This window comes from Amblyomma mixtum, chromosome 1 (genome assembly GCF_055824585.1).
Source record: "Amblyomma mixtum isolate Tamu chromosome 1, ASM5582458v1, whole genome shotgun sequence".
NCBI lineage: Eukaryota > Metazoa > Arthropoda > Arachnida > Ixodida > Ixodidae > Amblyomma > Amblyomma mixtum.
Genome location: NC_143012.1, coordinates 159,958,685 through 159,978,318, shown reverse-complemented (window position 1 = coordinate 159,978,318; position 19,634 = coordinate 159,958,685). Strand labels below are relative to the sequence as shown.

General features: G+C 46.1%; 2 non-coding genes across 2 annotated transcripts; both read left to right on the top strand.

Moving 5' to 3' along the window:
• The first annotated feature begins 5,108 nt into the window (after positions 1-5,108).
• On the top strand, positions 5,109-5,180 carry TRNAT-CGU (transfer RNA threonine (anticodon CGU)). The gene has a single exon. It is a non-coding gene; the product is annotated as a tRNA-Thr (tRNA).
• Positions 5,181-16,450: 11,270 nt separating this feature from the next.
• Positions 16,451-16,522, top strand: TRNAT-CGU (transfer RNA threonine (anticodon CGU)). Its single transcript has one exon. It is a non-coding gene; the product is annotated as a tRNA-Thr (tRNA).
• The last annotated feature ends 3,112 nt before the right edge of the window (positions 16,523-19,634 follow it).

Genomic DNA, 19,634 nt, shown 5'->3' with positions numbered 1-19,634 from the left:
TGGCATGGAGAAAGACGAAGACGGCGTTCCGAACGGTCGCGTTCTTTGATGCTCTCCGCAGAAATGGATAAATCGGCCCTAGGCCGAGGTACTGTTGCGGCTTCTGCTGCCAGTAATACTTACCGTACTGTTCTTCCCCGTCTGCCTGCTGGTAAGCTGGTTTTTAACTGCGTATTTCTGCATGCGGACCTTGCTGGCCGTCCCTATCGTGCCCAGGACTTCAGAGATGCCTTACGGGGTGTCGTTGACCTCTGTGACATCAGCTCTATCGGACAGTTTCAGATGTCTCACGTATGGATGATAACATGCAAGACAGCGTTAGCGAAAGCTAAGCTCGTGAGCACTCAGGAGTTACAAGTGAAAAACCGCCGTTGTCTAGTGATTGACCCGGAACCGAAGACAGTAAAGCTCAAGATACTTTGGCTCCCTGAACATCTTGCAGATTTTTACATTCGGGACGCCCTTCGCGCTTGCGGAACGATTACGTCCATCACAGTGGAGCACTGGCGGGTTCCAGAAATGGAGGTCATGCGCACCTTGAATCGAGACGTTGCCTTGACTCTTGCTGATGGCGTCACTGTCAATGACTTGCCTCACATTTTGACAATTTGCGGTGTACAATGTCTGGTTTTAGTGCCAGGAAGGCCGCCACTGTGTCTCCGTTGCCACAACGTTGGCCATATACGCCGTCATTGCCGCACTCCTCGGTGTGATGATTGTCGGCGTTTCGGCCATACTACAGAGGAGTGCGTAGTGTCGTATGCTGATAAGCTACGCGGTGGCACCCGTGCCATGGACGACGCATTGCAGGAGCACTTGATGGACGCAACAGAAGTTTTAGATGCTGCTGGTGGCGCGCCAGCCGTTGCGCCCATTGGCTCAGCGACTACTGACCCGCTGTCTGACCCCGTTCCTGCTGTGCAGCATAAGCCTACCCAGCCTTCACAGATGGAGCAGCTGTCTGCAGATGATGAGCGTCGATGCCTGGCGGAGCAGGCTCCAGCTATATGTAGTGTCAGTGATGGCGCTCTTGGCTCACGTGCCTGTGCTGTGCGTGGGCCAGAGGAAGACAAGGACGACGGTGTGGCTCCGGTGCCGAGTGTCTGCACTGCTACATCTTCTGAGGCTCCTGCCGGATGTGCCACACAGGTAACAGAGTGCCAACCTGGCACTTCACCCCCCGACGGCAACTGTGATGCCGATGAGCAAATTTTAAGTGCCGCCTCGAAGCGCGGTGTGTCTCCGAGTTCTGCCTCCTCTGAGGAGGACAGTGTCCCCGCCAAGCACAAGTCCCGCCGTCGAAAGTCAAAGAATAGGAAACCTCCTCGGCGCTCCAGATCAAGGAGAAAGGGCGTCAACTCTAGGGAGGTCTCACCTTCCAGAGTGATTCCCCCAGACACCGTGGATGCCTGATTGAAACTCCAGTTAGCCACCATGGCGTCTAACCAGCAGTTGACTGTCGCAACACTCAACATATGTGGACTCCGTTCAAGGCAGAAACAGGTACAGTTACGCCGATTGCTTTGGGGCAATCGGCTAGACATTGTCGCTATTCAAGAAACTAAGATAGAAAGTGAAGTGGATGCAGAGATAGCCCTGCGACCTTTCCTAACAGATTACAACGTCTGTGTGTCGCACTCAGTGGGTCTTTCGGCAGGTTGCTTTCTTTTCTTAAAGAAGAGTCTACCTATTTCTGACTTTAAGTTCCAGGTTGACATAGAAGGGCGTCTGATATGTTCTGACTTTCGACTGCATGGCGAGTCGTGGAGGGTTATCAATGTGTATGCTTCAAATAATCCGGTGCAGCGAGCAGTTTTTTTTCATGCTATTGCAACTCTCCTAGGATGTAATCGTTATGTCGTTTTCATGGGTGACTTCAACTGTGTGTGCGACCCACGCGATCGCACAGGTCCTAACCAAAACGCCGATAAGAGCTCTGGTATATTATTGTCTATTACCGAAAACGCAGGTTTAATTGATGCCGGATTGTCATCCGCCTTCACATACATCAGAGGAGCCTCACATTCACGCCTTGATCGCATTTACGTTTCCATAGATCTTCTTAAACCGCCCATTTCATGTGATGTCAAGCCTGTTTCTTTCTCAGATCATGCTATGGTCATTGCGCGGATTGGAGAATGCGCCCGTCCCAAATTTCAGCCGCAGTGGGAACTGTGGAAGCTTAATTCCGAGCTTCTAAATGATGAGCATTTTCAGCAGCGAGTGATGACAGCTTTGGAATCTTCCTTGGTCATGGATGTCCCATTATTTGCAGCTTGGGAGATGTTTAAGCTAAAAGTTCGTAGCATAGCTATTGAGATTGGCTCCGTGAAGTCTTATCTTAAGCATGGTGAGGAGAAACGGTTACTTCAGAGTCCTTATAATCTGCATTGAATGTGAGGCTCCTGGCTTGTACACAGAGGAAATTGGTGCTGTTAAGTGCAACCTTCAGAAGTTTGATGCAGAACGCTATCGTGCGGCCCGTGTACGATCCCGCAGCAACCGTGCTCTGCACTCTGAGGAGCCTACTAGACAGGCCTTGCTAGATGAGCGTCGTCACGTGGCTGCCAAGCGAATTTCTGAGCTCTACTGTGGTGGTGCCCTGGTCACAAGTACAGATGTCATAGTTACCGAGTTTGAAAACCACTATAGCTCTCTGTTTGCTGCCACGTCTAGCACTGCTGATGATGATCATATAGCGCGATTGGTGTCCATGATTAACCCACTCAATGAGGATGAGTGCAAGGCAATAAGTGGCTCTTTAAGCTTGGGTGAATTGCAAGATGCAATTGATCAATTGCCGCTCTCGAAAACTCCGGGGCCTGACGGCCTCTCAGGAGAATTTTACAAGGCATTTAAATCCGTTCTAGCCCCTGTCCTGCTCCAAATTTTTGAGACGAGTATTGATGTTGAATTTCTGCCTCAGTCATTTACGAAAAGTCATATTGTCTTTATACCAAAAACCGAGTATAAGGAAAAACTTCGATTTGTAGATGGCTACAGACCAATCACGCTTTCTAATGTAGATTACAAGATTTTTGCTAATGTACTGTCAAATCGGCTGCAGCTCGCAATGTCTACTTTGATTGGGCCTCATCAAGCATGTGGCTTGCGGGGACGATCAATACAATCTAACCTACATGTAGCGCGTACGGTGTTGCAGTATTGCAGTGATGCTCAAGAACAAGTAGCAATGCTGCAAATTGACCTGGCAAAGGCTTTTGATCGAGTGTGCCATTCATTTCTTTTTGGACTTTTAAATCACGTTAATCTCGGTTCAATACTTTCTACTGGCATACGCCTTTGTTACAAATCCTGTACCACGCGCTTGATTGTTAATGGCTGTCTCTCGCAACCAGTCCCAATTCAGTCTTCGGTGAAACAAGGGTGCCCACTGTCTCCGCTCCTGTTCGCATTATACTTGGAGCCACTTTGCATAAGTGTTATAAACAGTAGAGCTGACAATGATTTCCGAATAATGGGCCACGAACTGAAGGTATTGGCTTATGCAGATTACCTTGCGTTTTTTTGTACTGATAAGCCAAGCATCGATGAGGTTATTCGTTTAACGGAGGACTTTGGTTCGGTGTGAGGAAGTCGGATTAATCGCTCTAAGAGTTGGGGTCTTTGGTTTGGTAGCTGGGGTTCGACACCTGCTGAATATGCTGGTATAACATGGACATGCAGGCCACCAAAGTACCTTGGCGTCCCTCTGAGTGCCTATAAGCATAGCGCACATTATTGGAAAGACCGCGTGTCAACTCTTCAGCGCTATGCTCAAACGTTGTTCCCCCATGGCCTCTCAATTTTTGGCAGGGCGACCGCCTGTAATCTGTTTCTCGCCACTAAAATATATTATGTACTACAAATTATTCATTGCGCAAGACTTCCTATCCAGCGTTTTCACAGGGTTTTCGCTATTTTTGTGTGGGATTCGTCTTTTGAATCCATGAGGCGTGATAACCTTTTTCGGCCTGTAAGCGCTGGCGGCCTTGGTCTAGTTCACCTGTATGTCCGACAAATAGTGTCACGTTTCATGTTTTTCGGGGACACTACACACCCAATAGTACATTCACTCCTGCAAACAAATTTAGTTCATGTTTTACCCAACCTCATTGTGCCTTCCAATGTTTGTGACCGTCCGTGTTTGTGGGGCATAATGCAAGAGGTGTATTTGGCTGTCCGTTTCCTACTTGTTCGTTTCTCTCCTGAGTTCCTTTTTTTAGTGTCGAGGAAAAAGTTGTATAAGGATTTGATTAGTATGCTCTTCCCTCCGCCCATGTACCGCTCTCTGTATGTTGGTTTATCGGGGCATGACGTACTCAAAAGAGTACGTAAGATGCCAATCTCACCGTGTACAAAGACCTTTTTCTTTAAGTTACATACCGGTACGTTTGACAGAAGCCAACAGCCACAGAAACGCCATAGGAAGCATAAGAGGGTTCTCACGCAGCTTCCACCCTGTTCGTTCGATGACGTTCTACGTCACACCTGCGGTAGCTCAGGACGTTCCACGTCCGCTGCTTATGAACGTGGGTGGCGCTGATGAACACTCTCAAGGTTAGGTTACTTGTAAACATAAATACCCCCGAAAGCAGAAGATTTGACAGCCGTCGCCGTAGCTCAGAGGTAGAGCACCGGACGCGTAATTCGGAGGTCGTGGGTTCGGATCCCACCGGCGGCATGTGGTTGTTGTTTCTTCTGCTTTTCTAATCAATTAGCATTAAGCGATAACATATTCAGTAATATTCTAAATTGATCAACACCACAAATTAAATAAATAAATTTAAAAAAAATCCCCTTTGCCCCTTGGTTTCTGTGGCTGTTGGCTTCTGTCATATTTATAACTAGCCCCTCATTCCCCTTCCCTTTTTTGCTTAATTGCTTAGCGAGGGCCTCGGTTCTGGCAGCCTTGACGCCATAGGAAGCATAAGAGGGTTCTCACGCAGCTTCCACCCTCTTCGTTCGATGACGTTCTACGTCACACCTGCGGTAGCTCAGGACGTTCCACGTCCGCCGCTTATGAACGTGGGTGGCGCTGATGAACACTCTCAAGGTTAGGTTACTTGTAAACATAAATACCTCCGAAAGCAGAAGATTTGACAGCCGTCGCCGTAGCTCAGAGGTAGAGCACCGGACGCGTAATTCGGAGGTCGTGGGTTCGAATCCCACCGGCGGCATGTGGTTGTTTTTTCTTCTGCTTTTCTAATCAATTAGCATTAAGCGATGACATATTCAGTAATATTATAAATTGATCAACACCACAAATTCAATAAATAAATTTAAAAAAAATCCCCTTTGCCCCTTGGTTTCTGTGGCTGTTGGCTTCTGTCATACTTATAACGAGCCCCTCATTCCCCATACCGGTACGTTGCCCGTTAGAACATGGTTAGATAAAAAGGGCATTTTTGTGTCTACCATTAATTGCCGCCTTTGTGATGAACCAGAAACAATTGAGCATTGTTTCATCAGTTGCAAAGATGCAGTACTCTTCTGGGATATCCTGCAACGCACATTTAAAAAAAGAATTCATCTGACTCCACATTCTGTTCGCTATCTCACTGCGCTGCCATTTGTTGATGAACCCCTGGACATGTTCTTTCTGATTGGACTGCACATCCTCTGGAAAACCCGCATGATGGACAGACACTGTAAACCTGTTGTGTCTACAAAGGATCACTTCAGTCGAATGGTTGTTCATTTAAGAGACGTGTATGCCCAGACTGAGTACGAACCGGAGTGGCACTCACTATTAGTGATGTGCTTTGCATTGCCCCTTTTCTAGTGTATGTCTTTTGAACATGTATTGATTACCACTGTTTTCATAATGGCTTGTATATAGTTCATGTACATAGAACATTGCATCACTGTAATAAACACCATGTTGAAAAAAAAAAGCTGGCATGGCGGAGTGGTAGCGTGCTCGACTGGCACTCCGGAGACCAGGGTTCGATTCCGAAGCTCGGCCAATTTCTTACTCGGTTTTATTTATTTATCTTGTCTGACTAGAAAGCTTAGACTAATTGGTTAAGTAAGCAATTAACTAAACTCAGTCAAACTTACTTGGAGCATCACTATACGAACCCTTTAATTGGTTGCATGGTTAGTATCGATTGATTGTAAAACATTTTATTCGCCGCAAAGAGCTTGGTAAGAGGTCGCGTTAAGTGGTCGAGAGTACATAGCCCTCGACGACTTTATCAGCCCACTCCACCGCCAAAACTTGCGTTCTGGGGTCAGAGCTAGCCAGCACGGTGTCCCACCGCTCGAGAGAAGGCGCTGTAACTAGATCACCCGGAGGTGGCTCTATTTTGCAGTCCCACAGGATGTGATCGTAGATAGCACGTTGGCCACAGTGTTTGCAGTTTGGGTTGTAAAGATCTGGATAAATGTGCGCAAGGAGTGATCCAAAGTACAATTGGCCCCGTTTGAAATTCGCGCACTGTGACGTCACGACCGTTTCGACCAATTGAAAAGCGTGACATATCTGTCGACAGCTCCTGCTTACAACGATGAGGCATTAAAGGCTTCCGCCTTAAAAACAAAGCCACATCAAGGACGACGGCAGCGGTCAGAGTCCGAGGTAAACTTATGACCTCGCAAGTCAGCAACACACTACTGTCGTTCACGCATGCTAGAAATGCAAAAAGAACACTCACTGCCAACTTTTTCACATGAGCTTTGGAAACAAAATTCAACAACTAAAACATCATAGTGTATCTCACAAGACTTCAGGTGGTAAAATTTAAGGGAAGAGTTGGGGATAAGAGTTAATGGTGAATACCTGAGTAATTTGCGATTCGCTGATGACATTGCCTTGCTAAGCCACTCAGGACCTGAACTGCAAAGCATGATCAATGAGTTAGAGAGGCAGAGCAGAACGGTGGGGCTAAAAATTAACATGCAGCAGACCAAGGTACTGTTCAACAGCCTAGCAAGAGAACAGCAGTTCGCAGTTGGTAGCGAGGTGCTGGAAATAGTAAGAGAATTTGTTTACTTAGGGCAGGTAGTGACCGCAGATCCGGATCATGAGAGGGAAATAACTAGAAGAATAAGAATGGGGTGGAGCGCATATGGCAGGTTCTCTCAGATCATGAATGGTAGTTTACCAATATCCCTCAGGAGAAAAGTATAGAACAGCTGTATCTTACCGGTACTCACCTATGGGGCAGAAACGTGGAGGCTAACAAAGAGGGTTCAGCTTAAGTTATGAACAACGCAGCGAGCTATGGAAAGGAAAATGATAGGTGTAACGTTAAGAGATCGGAAGCGGGCGGAGTGGGTGAGGGGACAAACGTGGGTTAATGACATCCTAGTTGAAATCAAGAGGAAGAAAGGGGCTTGGGCAGGGCATGTAATGCGAAGGCAAGATAACCGCTGGTCCTTAAGGGTAACGGAGTAGATTCCAAGAGAAGGCAAACGTAGCAGGGGACGCCAGAGAGTTAGGTGGGCGGATGAGATTAAGAAGTTTGTGGGGATACAGTGGCCACAACTGGCAAAGGACAGAGTTAATTGGAGAGACACGGGAGAGGCCTTTGCCCTGCAGTGGGTGTAGTCAGGCTGATGATGATGATGATGATGATACAGCTCCTGAACAAAGCAGGCACTGCAGCCAAGAGCGCACCGTTATTTTGTCCAACATTTGGCATAGGTGCAGTGAGGCAAAGCGCGACTGCCGTAGACTTTGAGGTGCCCTGTACTAATGGTAAGGATACTGCTCATTTAAAGCTTTGCCTAAATACCTATATGTTCCACAATACCTCTTCAACTTGCCCAGTTCAGCATCATTGTGTAGTACGTATGTATTCGAATGGTGAAGTTAACGCTGTTGTTCAAAACAAGCTATTAGGTTTTGAGACAAATGAGGGGAACCGAACACACGTGCATCAAGAATACGCTCCCTCACTCTGCGAACATACATAGTGTTTTGCTTCTTATACGTTAGCGAACGAAAGCACGGCGTCCATCTTTCGGTTCGGATTCCATTTGTGCACAGCGTCTGTTCGTGCCTCCGAGGAAAAACACTTGATATACTTGTGTCCAGCAAGTTTCGAAGAAGCTTAGGGGCGAACAGATCGTTTGCTTTGTCGCTGGTTCAGACCACTCAGGCATCGCTGGTTTTACTTTTATTTATTTATTTATTCAAATCCCCGAAGGGCTCACTGGGAGGATTACATATCGAGAGAGACAAATCAGATCAGAATTTTTCAAAGTCGAAAAACCATTTCAGGTGGTTAATATGGCAAGTTGAAACACAACATAACAACGTAAACACTGTTACAAAAAATGTCCAAATAACAAAGAAAGAGAACATACTGGTTTCCGTGCATTGCGAGTGGTGGAATGTTGAGCTCTTCCTTCAACAATGAAACGCTTTGGAATCGCGAATAGGATGATAAGATGAGTCGCGCGGCTTTATTCTGAACAGCTTCAAGTATATTTGTGAAGGTGATTTGGTAGGGATGCCAAATTATTTACGCATATTCCAGTGAAAGGCGCTCAAGGGGATTGAATGCTTCAAGCCTGGTGTCCCTGTCGGCTAGATATAAGCGCCGCTTCAGAAAGCCAAGTTTTTTTGGCTTTAGATGTAATATATCCGATGGGGTCCGTCCATGTTAAGCTTGAATTTAGGTGGATGCAGAGGTATTTAACTGGTGAAACCAAGTCTGCTATGCTATCATTTATTAGGTAAGTATTTGATTGTGACTTTGAAACAGAATAACTTTCCTATGTTTATTCTGTTCTCTATTTATTTGCGTCTGCCATTTGCCGCACCCCTCTGTTAGCTTATTCAGGTCAGATTGAAAAGCTATGACGTCGTTAGGACTAGATATGTTACACAGTCGTCGGCAAAAAGGCGAACTGTCGAATTGATATTCAGCGTTATATCATTAATATATATTAAAGATAAAAGTGGGCCTATTACTGAGCCTATTACGTTGACTTCTCGAAAGCATTCGACACGTATCAGCCACGCAATACTTATTAGGAAGTTAGAACATAATGGCATTCGCGGAAAGGCCGGTGTTCTTATGAAATCCTACCTTAAACATCGTACCCAAATTGTAGCCATTCATGATTCTTTATCACATGCACTTCATGTTTCCCAGGGTGTGCCGCAAGGCAGCATCCTGGGCCCCTTTTTGTTCAATTTGTATGTGAACGATGTTTACGGTATCGCTCCATCCGCTACTTTTGTGAATTATGCGGATGATACAAGCGTGTTTTTCACAGGAGAATCAAGTGATCACCTAATAGCTGCGGCAAATGTAGCGCTTGCTAAGCTTCATGAATGGACCCCAAAAAATAGCTTGAAGATTAATGCTGATAAAACTAAAGCAGTTTTGTATCATACTAGGAACAAAAACATAGACATACAAAACACAATTACACTACGGTCAACTCCTGTAGAGATTGTGTCTAGTTTTAAAACTCTGGGTGTCAGTTTTCAAAACACAATGTCATGGAATGCCCACATAGATTATATTACAAAAAACTATCACAAATAGTAGGCATTATTTCGCGAAATCGCCATGTATTCCCTCGCCACATTCTGATGCTGATTTATAATGGTGTTTTCTCCCCTAGACTTAATTATTGTCACTTGGTATGGGCATCGACTACTAAATCTAATATAGACAGAGTGCTCATTCTCCAAAAAAGTTTTTAAGAGCTGTCGAAAACGTACCAATGCACTACCACACACATGAATTATTTAAAAAATACAATGTAATTCCAGTAACAAAATCCTATGACTACCGGCTTTGCAAGTTGTTCAAACAAGAAACTAAATGTAACAATTGTACTATTCAGAACATAGCTCAGCTAGAAAATAATGTAGATTCATACCAGACGCGTCATTTTGAACCATGGAAGGTTAACACAAGTAGAACTACATGCGGTCTACAAATGCTGCAAAACAAGTTACCCCGATTACTAAACAGTTTGCAAGCTAAAAATAGCCAACTCGACAATATAACTTTCAAAGCACTGCGCGATCTTTTCAAAACGAAGTAAAACGAGATTTTGTGTCTATAATATTTCCCCATTAATGTATTAAAAATGTGAGTACGTGTTACACTGAAATGTGGTAACAGTATATATGTTTTAGCGTTTTTTCTTGTAATATGTTGCTTTTTCACTTTTTTTCTTTACATGTTGTGATAAAATATGCTGTGTATAAACTTTTTTTTCCGACATTCCGCCAACTGCCAATGAAAGGGGGCCTGCGGCCCTGTCAAGCTGGCTTCTGGCAGCTTTTTCTGCAGGCTTCCTGCATCATGTAATGTGATGTGAATAAACTTCTTCTTCTTCCTTGAGGGACGCCCGACTTCACAACGACTAGGCTGTAAATATTATTATTGAATTCAACCCGTTGAGAACCATTTGTAAGAATTTCTTTAAGCCATCGAGTTGTTAAGCCATCCACCTTGGGGGATTCCCCTAAACATTTGACCAACACTCTTCCCACTTCGAGTTACTGATCAATTCGCTCTCGCCCTACCATAAGCTTGCCGTCCCGGTTAGCTCAATTGGTAGAGCGACTGCTCCGGTGTGGCGGTGGTTCCGGGTTCGAACCCCGGACCAGGACGAATTTTTCTTTAACTACGAAGTTTCTGAGAAAGCTGTATAGCTTTCCTTTGTAGCCGTATGGCTGCGCTTGGGTGGATGCCAATGAGTAATTACTCCCTTATTAGAATTCTACTCCACCTTGGGGGATTCCTCTAAACATTTGACCAACACTCTTCCCACTTCGAGTTACTGATCAATTCGCTCTCGCCCTACCATAAGCTTGCCGTCCCGGTTAGCTCAATTGGTAGAGCGACTGCTTCGGTGTGGCGGTGGTTCCGGGTTCGAACCCCGGACCAGGACGAATTTTTCTTTAACTACGAAGTTTCTGAGAAAGCTGTATAGCTTTCCTTTGTAGCCGTATGGCTGCGCTTGGGTGGATGCCAATGAGTAATTACTCCCTTATTAGAATTCTACTCCACCTTGGGGGATTCCCCTAAACATTTGACCAACAGTCTTCCCACTTCGAGTTACTGATCAATTCGCTCTCGCCCTACCATAAGCTTGCCGTCCCGGTTAGCTCAATTGGTAGAGCGACTGCTCCGGTGTGGCGGTGGTTCCGGGTTCGAACCCCGGACCAGGACGAATTTTTCTTTAACTACGAAGTTTCTGAGAAAGCTGTATAGCTTTCCTTTGTAGCCGTATGGCTGCGCTTGGGTGGATGCCAATGAGTAATTACTCCCTTATTAGAATTCTACTCCACCTTGGGGGATTCCCCTAAACATTTGACCAACACTCTTGCCACTTCGAGTTACTGATCAATTCGCTCTCGCCCTACCATAAGCTTGCCGTCCCGGTTAGCTCAATTGGTAGAGCGACTGCTCCGGTGTGGCGGTGGTTCCGGGTTCGAACCCCGGACCAGGACGAATTTTTCTTTAACTACGAAGTTTCTGAGAAAGCTGTATAGCTTTCCTTTGTAGCCGTATGGCTGCGCTTGGGTGGATGCCAATGAGTAATTACTCCCTTATTAGAATTCTACTCCACCTTGGGGGATTCCCCTAAACTTTTGACCAACACTCTTCCCACTTCGAGTTACTGATCAATTCGCTCTCGCCCTACCATAAGCTTGCCGTCCCGGTTAGCTCAATTGGTAGAGCGACTGCTCCGGTGTGGCGGTGGTTCCGGGTTCGAACCCCGGACCAGGACGAATTTTTCTTTAACTACGAAGTTTCTGAGAAAGCTGTATAGCTTTCCTTTGTAGCCGTATGGCTGCGCTTGGGTGGATGCCAATGAGTAATTACTCCCTTATTAGAATTCTACTCCACCTTGGGGGATTCCCCTAAACATTTGACCAACACTCTTCCCACTTCGAGTTACTGATCAATTCGCTCTCGCCCTACCATAAGCTTGCCGTCCCGGTTAGCTCAATTGGTAGAGCGACTGCTCCGGTGTGGCGGTGGTTCCGGGTTCGAACCCCGGACCAGGACGAATTTTTCTTTAACTACGAAGTTTCTGAGAAAGCTGTATAGCTTTCCTTTGTAGCCGTATGGCTGCGCTTGGGTGGATGCCAATGAGTAATTACTCCCTTATTAGAATTCTACTCCACCTTGGGGGATTCCCCTAAACATTTGACCAACACTCTTCCCACTTCGAGTTACTGATCAATTCGCTCTCGCCCTACCATAAGCGCGCCAGCCGTTGCGCCCATTGGCTCAGCGACTACTGACCCGCTGTCTGACCCCGTTCCTGCTGTGCAGCATAAGCCTACCCAGCCTTCACAGATGGAGCAGCTGTCTGCAGATGATGAGCGTCGATGCCTGGCGGAGCAGGCTCCAGCTATATGTAGTGTCAGTGATGGCGCTCTTGGCTCACGTGCCTGTGCTGTGCGTGGGCCAGAGGAAGACAAGGACGACGGTGTGGCTCCGGTGCCGAGTGTCTGCACTGCTACATCTTCTGAGGCTCCTGCCGGATGTGCCACACAGGTAACAGAGTGCCAACCTGGCACTTCACCCCCCGACGGCAACTGTGATGCCGATGAGCAAATTTTAAGTGCCGCCTCGAAGCGCGGTGTGTCTCCGAGTTCTGCCTCCTCTGAGGAGGACAGTGTCCCCGCCAAGCACAAGTCCCGCCGTCGAAAGTCAAAGAATAGGAAACCTCCTCGGCGCTCCAGATCAAGGAGAAAGGGCGTCAACTCTAGGGAGGTCTCACCTTCCAGAGTGATTCCCCCAGACACCGTGGATGCCTGATTGAAACTCCAGTTAGCCACCATGGCGTCTAACCAGCAGTTGACTGTCGCAACACTCAACATATGTGGACTCCGTTCAAGGCAGAAACAGGTACAGTTACGCCGATTGCTTTGGGGCAACCGGCTAGACATTGTCGCTATTCAAGAAACTAAGATAGAAAGTGAAGTGGATGCAGAGATAGCCCTGCGACCTTTCCTAACAGATTACAACGTCTGTGTGTCGCACTCAGTGGGTCTTTCGGCAGGTTGCTTTCTTTTCTTAAAGAAGAGTCTACCTATTTCTGACTTTAAGTTCCAGGTTGACATAGAAGGGCGTCTGATATGTTCTGACTTTCGACTGCATGGCGAGTCGTGGAGGGTTATCAATGTGTATGCTTCAAATAATCCGGTGCAGCGAGCAGTTTTTTTTCATGCTATTGCAACTCTCCTAGGATGTAATCGTTATGTCGTTTTCATGGGTGACTTCAACTGTGTGTGCGACCCACGCGATCGCACAGGTCCTAACCAAAACGCCGATAAGAGCTCTGGTATATTATTGTCTATTACCGAAAACGCAGGTTTAATTGATGCCGGATTGTCATCCGCCTTCACATACATCAGAGGAGCCTCACATTCACGCCTTGATCGCATTTACGTTTCCATAGATCTTCTTAAACCGCCCATTTCATGTGATGTCAAGCCTGTTTCTTTCTCAGATCATGCTATGGTCATTGCGCGGATTGGAGAATGCGCCCGTCCCAAATTTCAGCCGCAGTGGGAACTGTGGAAGCTTAATTCCGAGCTTCTAAATGATGAGCATTTTCAGCAGCGAGTGATGACAGCTTTGGAATCTTCCTTGGTCATGGATGTCCCATTATTTGCAGCTTGGGAGATGTTTAAGCTAAAAGTTCGTAGCATAGCTATTGAGATTGGCTCCGTGAAGTCTTATCTTAAGCATGGTGAGGAGAAACGGTTACTTCAGAGTCCTTATAATCTGCATTGAATGTGAGGCTCCTGGCTTGTACACAGAGGAAATTGGTGCTGTTAAGTGCAACCTTCAGAAGTTTGATGCAGAACGCTATCGTGCGGCCCGTGTACGATCCCGCAGCAACCGTGCTCTGCACTCTGAGGAGCCTACTAGACAGGCCTTGCTAGATGAGCGTCGTCACGTGGCTGCCAAGCGAATTTCTGAGCTCTACTGTGGTGGTGCCCTGGTCACAAGTACAGATGTCATAGTTACCGAGTTTGAAAACCACTATAGCTCTCTGTTTGCTGCCACGTCTAGCACTGCTGATGATGATCATATAGCGCGATTGGTGTCCATGATTAACCCACTCAATGAGGATGAGTGCAAGGCAATAAGTGGCTCTTTAAGCTTGGGTGAATTGCAAGATGCAATTGATCAATTGCCGCTCTCGAAAACTCCGGGGCCTGACGGCCTCTCAGGAGAATTTTACAAGGCATTTAAATCCGTTCTAGCCCCTGTCCTGCTCCAAATTTTTGAGACGAGTATTGATGTTGAATTTCTGCCTCAGTCATTTACGAAAAGTCATATTGTCTTTATACCAAAAACCGAGTATAAGGAAAAACTTCGATTTGTAGATGGCTACAGACCAATCACGCTTTCTAATGTAGATTACAAGATTTTTGCTAATGTACTGTCAAATCGGCTGCAGCTCGCAATGTCTACTTTGATTGGGCCTCATCAAGCATGTGGCTTGCGGGGACGATCAATACAATCTAACCTACATGTAGCGCGTACGGTGTTGCAGTATTGCAGTGATGCTCAAGAACAAGTAGCAATGCTGCAAATTGACCTGGCAAAGGCTTTTGATCGAGTGTGCCATTCATTTCTTTTTGGACTTTTAAATCACGTTAATCTCGGTTCAATACTTTCTACTGGCATACGCCTTTGTTACAAATCCTGTACCACGCGCTTGATTGTTAATGGCTGTCTCTCGCAACCAGTCCCAATTCAGTCTTCGGTGAAACAAGGGTGCCCACTGTCTCCGCTCCTGTTCGCATTATACTTGGAGCCACTTTGCATAAGTGTTATAAACAGTAGAGCTGACAATGATTTCCGAATAATGGGCCACGAACTGAAGGTATTGGCTTATGCAGATTACCTTGCGTTTTTTTGTACTGATAAGCCAAGCATCGATGAGGTTATTCGTTTAACGGAGGACTTTGGTTCGGTGTGAGGAAGTCGGATTAATCGCTCTAAGAGTTGGGGTCTTTGGTTTGGTAGCTGGGGTTCGACACCTGCTGAATATGCTGGTATAACATGGACATGCAGGCCACCAAAGTACCTTGGCGTCCCTCTGAGTGCCTATAAGCATAGCGCACATTATTGGAAAGACCGCGTGTCAACTCTTCAGCGCTATGCTCAAACGTTGTTCCCCCATGGCCTCTCAATTTTTGGCAGGGCGACCGCCTGTAATCTGTTTCTCGCCACTAAAATATATTATGTACTACAAATTATTCATTGCGCAAGACTTCCTATCCAGCGTTTTCACAGGGTTTTCGCTATTTTTGTGTGGGATTCGTCTTTTGAATCCATGAGGCGTGATAACCTTTTTCGGCCTGTAAGCGCTGGCGGCCTTGGTCTAGTTCACCTGTATGTCCGACAAATAGTGTCACGTTTCATGTTTTTCGGGGACACTACACACCCAATAGTACATTCACTCCTGCAAACAAATTTAGTTCATGTTTTACCCAACCTCATTGTGCCTTCCAATGTTTGTGACCGTCCGTGTTTGTGGGGCATAATGCAAGAGGTGTATTTGGCTGTCCGTTTCCTACTTGTTCGTTTCTCTCCTGAGTTCCTTTTTTTAGTGTCGAGGAAAAAGTTGTATAAGGATTTGATTAGTATGCTCTTCCCTCCGCCCATGTACCGCTCTCTGTATGTTGGTTTATCGGGGCATGACGTACTCAAAAGAGTACGTAAGATGCCAATCTCACCGTGTACAAAGACCTTTTTCTTTAAGTTACATACCGGTACGTTTGACAGAAGCCAACAGCCACAGAAACGCCATAGGAAGCATAAGAGGGTTCTCACGCAGCTTCCACCCTGTTCGTTCGATGACGTTCTACGTCACACCTGCGGTAGCTCAGGACGTTCCACGTCCGCTGCTTATGAACGTGGGTGGCGCTGATGAACACTCTCAAGGTTAGGTTACTTGTAAACATAAATACCCCCGAAAGCAGAAGATTTGACAGCCGTCGCCGTAGCTCAGAGGTAGAGCACCGGACGCGTAATTCGGAGGTCGTGGGTTCGGATCCCACCGGCGGCATGTGGTTGTTGTTTCTTCTGCTTTTCTAATCAATTAGCATTAAGCGATAACATATTCAGTAATATTCTAAATTGATCAACACCACAAATTAAATAAATAAATTTAAAAAAAATCCCCTTTGCCCCTTGGTTTCTGTGGCTGTTGGCTTCTGTCATATTTATAACTAGCCCCTCATTCCCCTTCCCTTTTTTGCTTAATTGCTTAGCGAGGGCCTCGGTTCTGGCAGCCTTGACGCCATAGGAAGCATAAGAGGGTTCTCACGCAGCTTCCACCCTCTTCGTTCGATGACGTTCTACGTCACACCTGCGGTAGCTCAGGACGTTCCACGTCCGCCGCTTATGAACGTGGGTGGCGCTGATGAACACTCTCAAGGTTAGGTTACTTGTAAACATAAATACCTCCGAAAGCAGAAGATTTGACAGCCGTCGCCGTAGCTCAGAGGTAGAGCACCGGACGCGTAATTCGGAGGTCGTGGGTTCGAATCCCACCGGCGGCATGTGGTTGTTTTTTCTTCTGCTTTTCTAATCAATTAGCATTAAGCGATGACATATTCAGTAATATTATAAATTGATCAACACCACAAATTCAATAAATAAATTTAAAAAAAATCCCCTTTGCCCCTTGGTTTCTGTGGCTGTTGGCTTCTGTCATACTTATAACGAGCCCCTCATTCCCCATACCGGTACGTTGCCCGTTAGAACATGGTTAGATAAAAAGGGCATTTTTGTGTCTACCATTAATTGCCGCCTTTGTGATGAACCAGAAACAATTGAGCATTGTTTCATCAGTTGCAAAGATGCAGTACTCTTCTGGGATATCCTGCAACGCACATTTAAAAAAAGAATTCATCTGACTCCACATTCTGTTCGCTATCTCACTGCGCTGCCATTTGTTGATGAACCCCTGGACATGTTCTTTCTGATTGGACTGCACATCCTCTGGAAAACCCGCATGATGGACAGACACTGTAAACCTGTTGTGTCTACAAAGGATCACTTCAGTCGAATGGTTGTTCATTTAAGAGACGTGTATGCCCAGACTGAGTACGAACCGGAGTGGCACTCACTATTAGTGATGTGCTTTGCATTGCCCCTTTTCTAGTGTATGTCTTTTGAACATGTATTGATTACCACTGTTTTCATAATGGCTTGTATATAGTTCATGTACATAGAACATTGCATCACTGTAATAAACACCATGTTGAAAAAAAAAAGCTGGCATGGCGGAGTGGTAGCGTGCTCGACTGGCACTCCGGAGACCAGGGTTCGATTCCGAAGCTCGGCCAATTTCTTACTCGGTTTTATTTATTTATCTTGTCTGACTAGAAAGCTTAGACTAATTGGTTAAGTAAGCAATTAACTAAACTCAGTCAAACTTACTTGGAGCATCACTATACGAACCCTTTAATTGGTTGCATGGTTAGTATCGATTGATTGTAAAACATTTTATTCGCCGCAAAGAGCTTGGTAAGAGGTCGCGTTAAGTGGTCGAGAGTACATAGCCCTCGACGACTTTATCAGCCCACTCCACCGCCAAAACTTGCGTTCTGGGGTCAGAGCTAGCCAGCACGGTGTCCCACCGCTCGAGAGAAGGCGCTGTAACTAGATCACCCGGAGGTGGCTCTATTTTGCAGTCCCACAGGATGTGATCGTAGATAGCACGTTGGCCACAGTGTTTGCAGTTTGGGTTGTAAAGATCTGGATAAATGTGCGCAAGGAGTGATCCAAAGTACAATTGGCCCCGTTTGAAATTCGCGCACTGTGACGTCACGACCGTTTCGACCAATTGAAAAGCGTGACATATCTGTCGACAGCTCCTGCTTACAACGATGAGGCATTAAAGGCTTCCGCCTTAAAAACAAAGCCACATCAAGGACGACGGCAGCGGTCAGAGTCCGAGGTAAACTTATGACCTCGCAAGTCAGCAACACACTACTGTCGTTCACGCATGCTAGAAATGCAAAAAGAACACTCACTGCCAACTTTTTCACATGAGCTTTGGAAACAAAATTCAACAACTAAAACATCATAGTGTATCTCACAAGACTTCAGGTGGTAAAATTTAAGGGAAGAGTTGGGGATAAGAGTTAATGGTGAATACCTGAGTAATTTGCGATTCGCTGATGACATTGCCTTGCTAAGCCACTCAGGACCTGAACTGCAAAGCATGATCAATGAGTTAGAGAGGCAGAGCAGAACGGTGGGGCTAAAAATTAACATGCAGCAGACCAAGGTACTGTTCAACAGCCTAGCAAGAGAACAGCAGTTCGCAGTTGGTAGCGAGGTGCTGGAAATAGTAAGAGAATTTGTTTACTTAGGGCAGGTAGTGACCGCAGATCCGGATCATGAGAGGGAAATAACTAGAAGAATAAGAATGGGGTGGAGCGCATATGGCAGGTTCTCTCAGATCATGAATGGTAGTTTACCAATATCCCTCAGGAGAAAAGTATAGAACAGCTGTATCTTACCGGTACTCACCTATGGGGCAGAAACGTGGAGGCTAACAAAGAGGGTTCAGCTTAAGTTATGAACAACGCAGCGAGCTATGGAAAGGAAAATGATAGGTGTAACGTTAAGAGATCGGAAGCGGGCGGAGTGGGTGAGGGGACAAACGTGGGTTAATGACATCCTAGTTGAAATCAAGAGGAAGAAAGGGGCTTGGGCAGGGCATGTAATGCGAAGGCAAGATAACCGCTGGTCCTTAAGGGTAACGGAGTAGATTCCAAGAGAAGGCAAACGTAGCAGGGGACGCCAGAGAGTTAGGTGGGCGGATGAGATTAAGAAGTTTGTGGGGATACAGTGGCCACAACTGGCAAAGGACAGAGTTAATTGGAGAGACACGGGAGAGGCCTTTGCCCTGCAGTGGGTGTAGTCAGGCTGATGATGATGATGATGATGATACAGCTCCTGAACAAAGCAGGCACTGCAGCCAAGAGCGCACCGTTATTTTGTCCAACATTTGGCATAGGTGCAGTGAGGCAAAGCGCGACTGCCGTAGACTTTGAGGTGCCCTGTACTAATGGTAAGGATACTGCTCATTTAAAGCTTTGCCTAAATACCTATATGTTCCACAATACCTCTTCAACTTGCCCAGTTCAGCATCATTGTGTAGTACGTATGTATTCGAATGGTGAAGTTAACGCTGTTGTTCAAAACAAGCTATTAGGTTTTGAGACAAATGAGGGGAACCGAACACACGTGCATCAAGAATACGCTCCCTCACTCTGCGAACATACATAGTGTTTTGCTTCTTATACGTTAGCGAACGAAAGCACGGCGTCCATCTTTCGGTTCGGATTCCATTTGTGCACAGCGTCTGTTCGTGCCTCCGAGGAAAAACACTTGATATACTTGTGTCCAGCAAGTTTCGAAGAAGCTTAGGGGCGAACAGATCGTTTGCTTTGTCGCTGGTTCAGACCACTCAGGCATCGCTGGTTTTACTTTTATTTATTTATTTATTCAAATCCCCGAAGGGCTCACTGGGAGGATTACATATCGAGAGAGACAAATCAGATCAGAATTTTTCAAAGTCGAAAAACCATTTCAGGTGGTTAATATGGCAAGTTGAAACACAACATAACAACGTAAACACTGTTACAAAAAATGTCC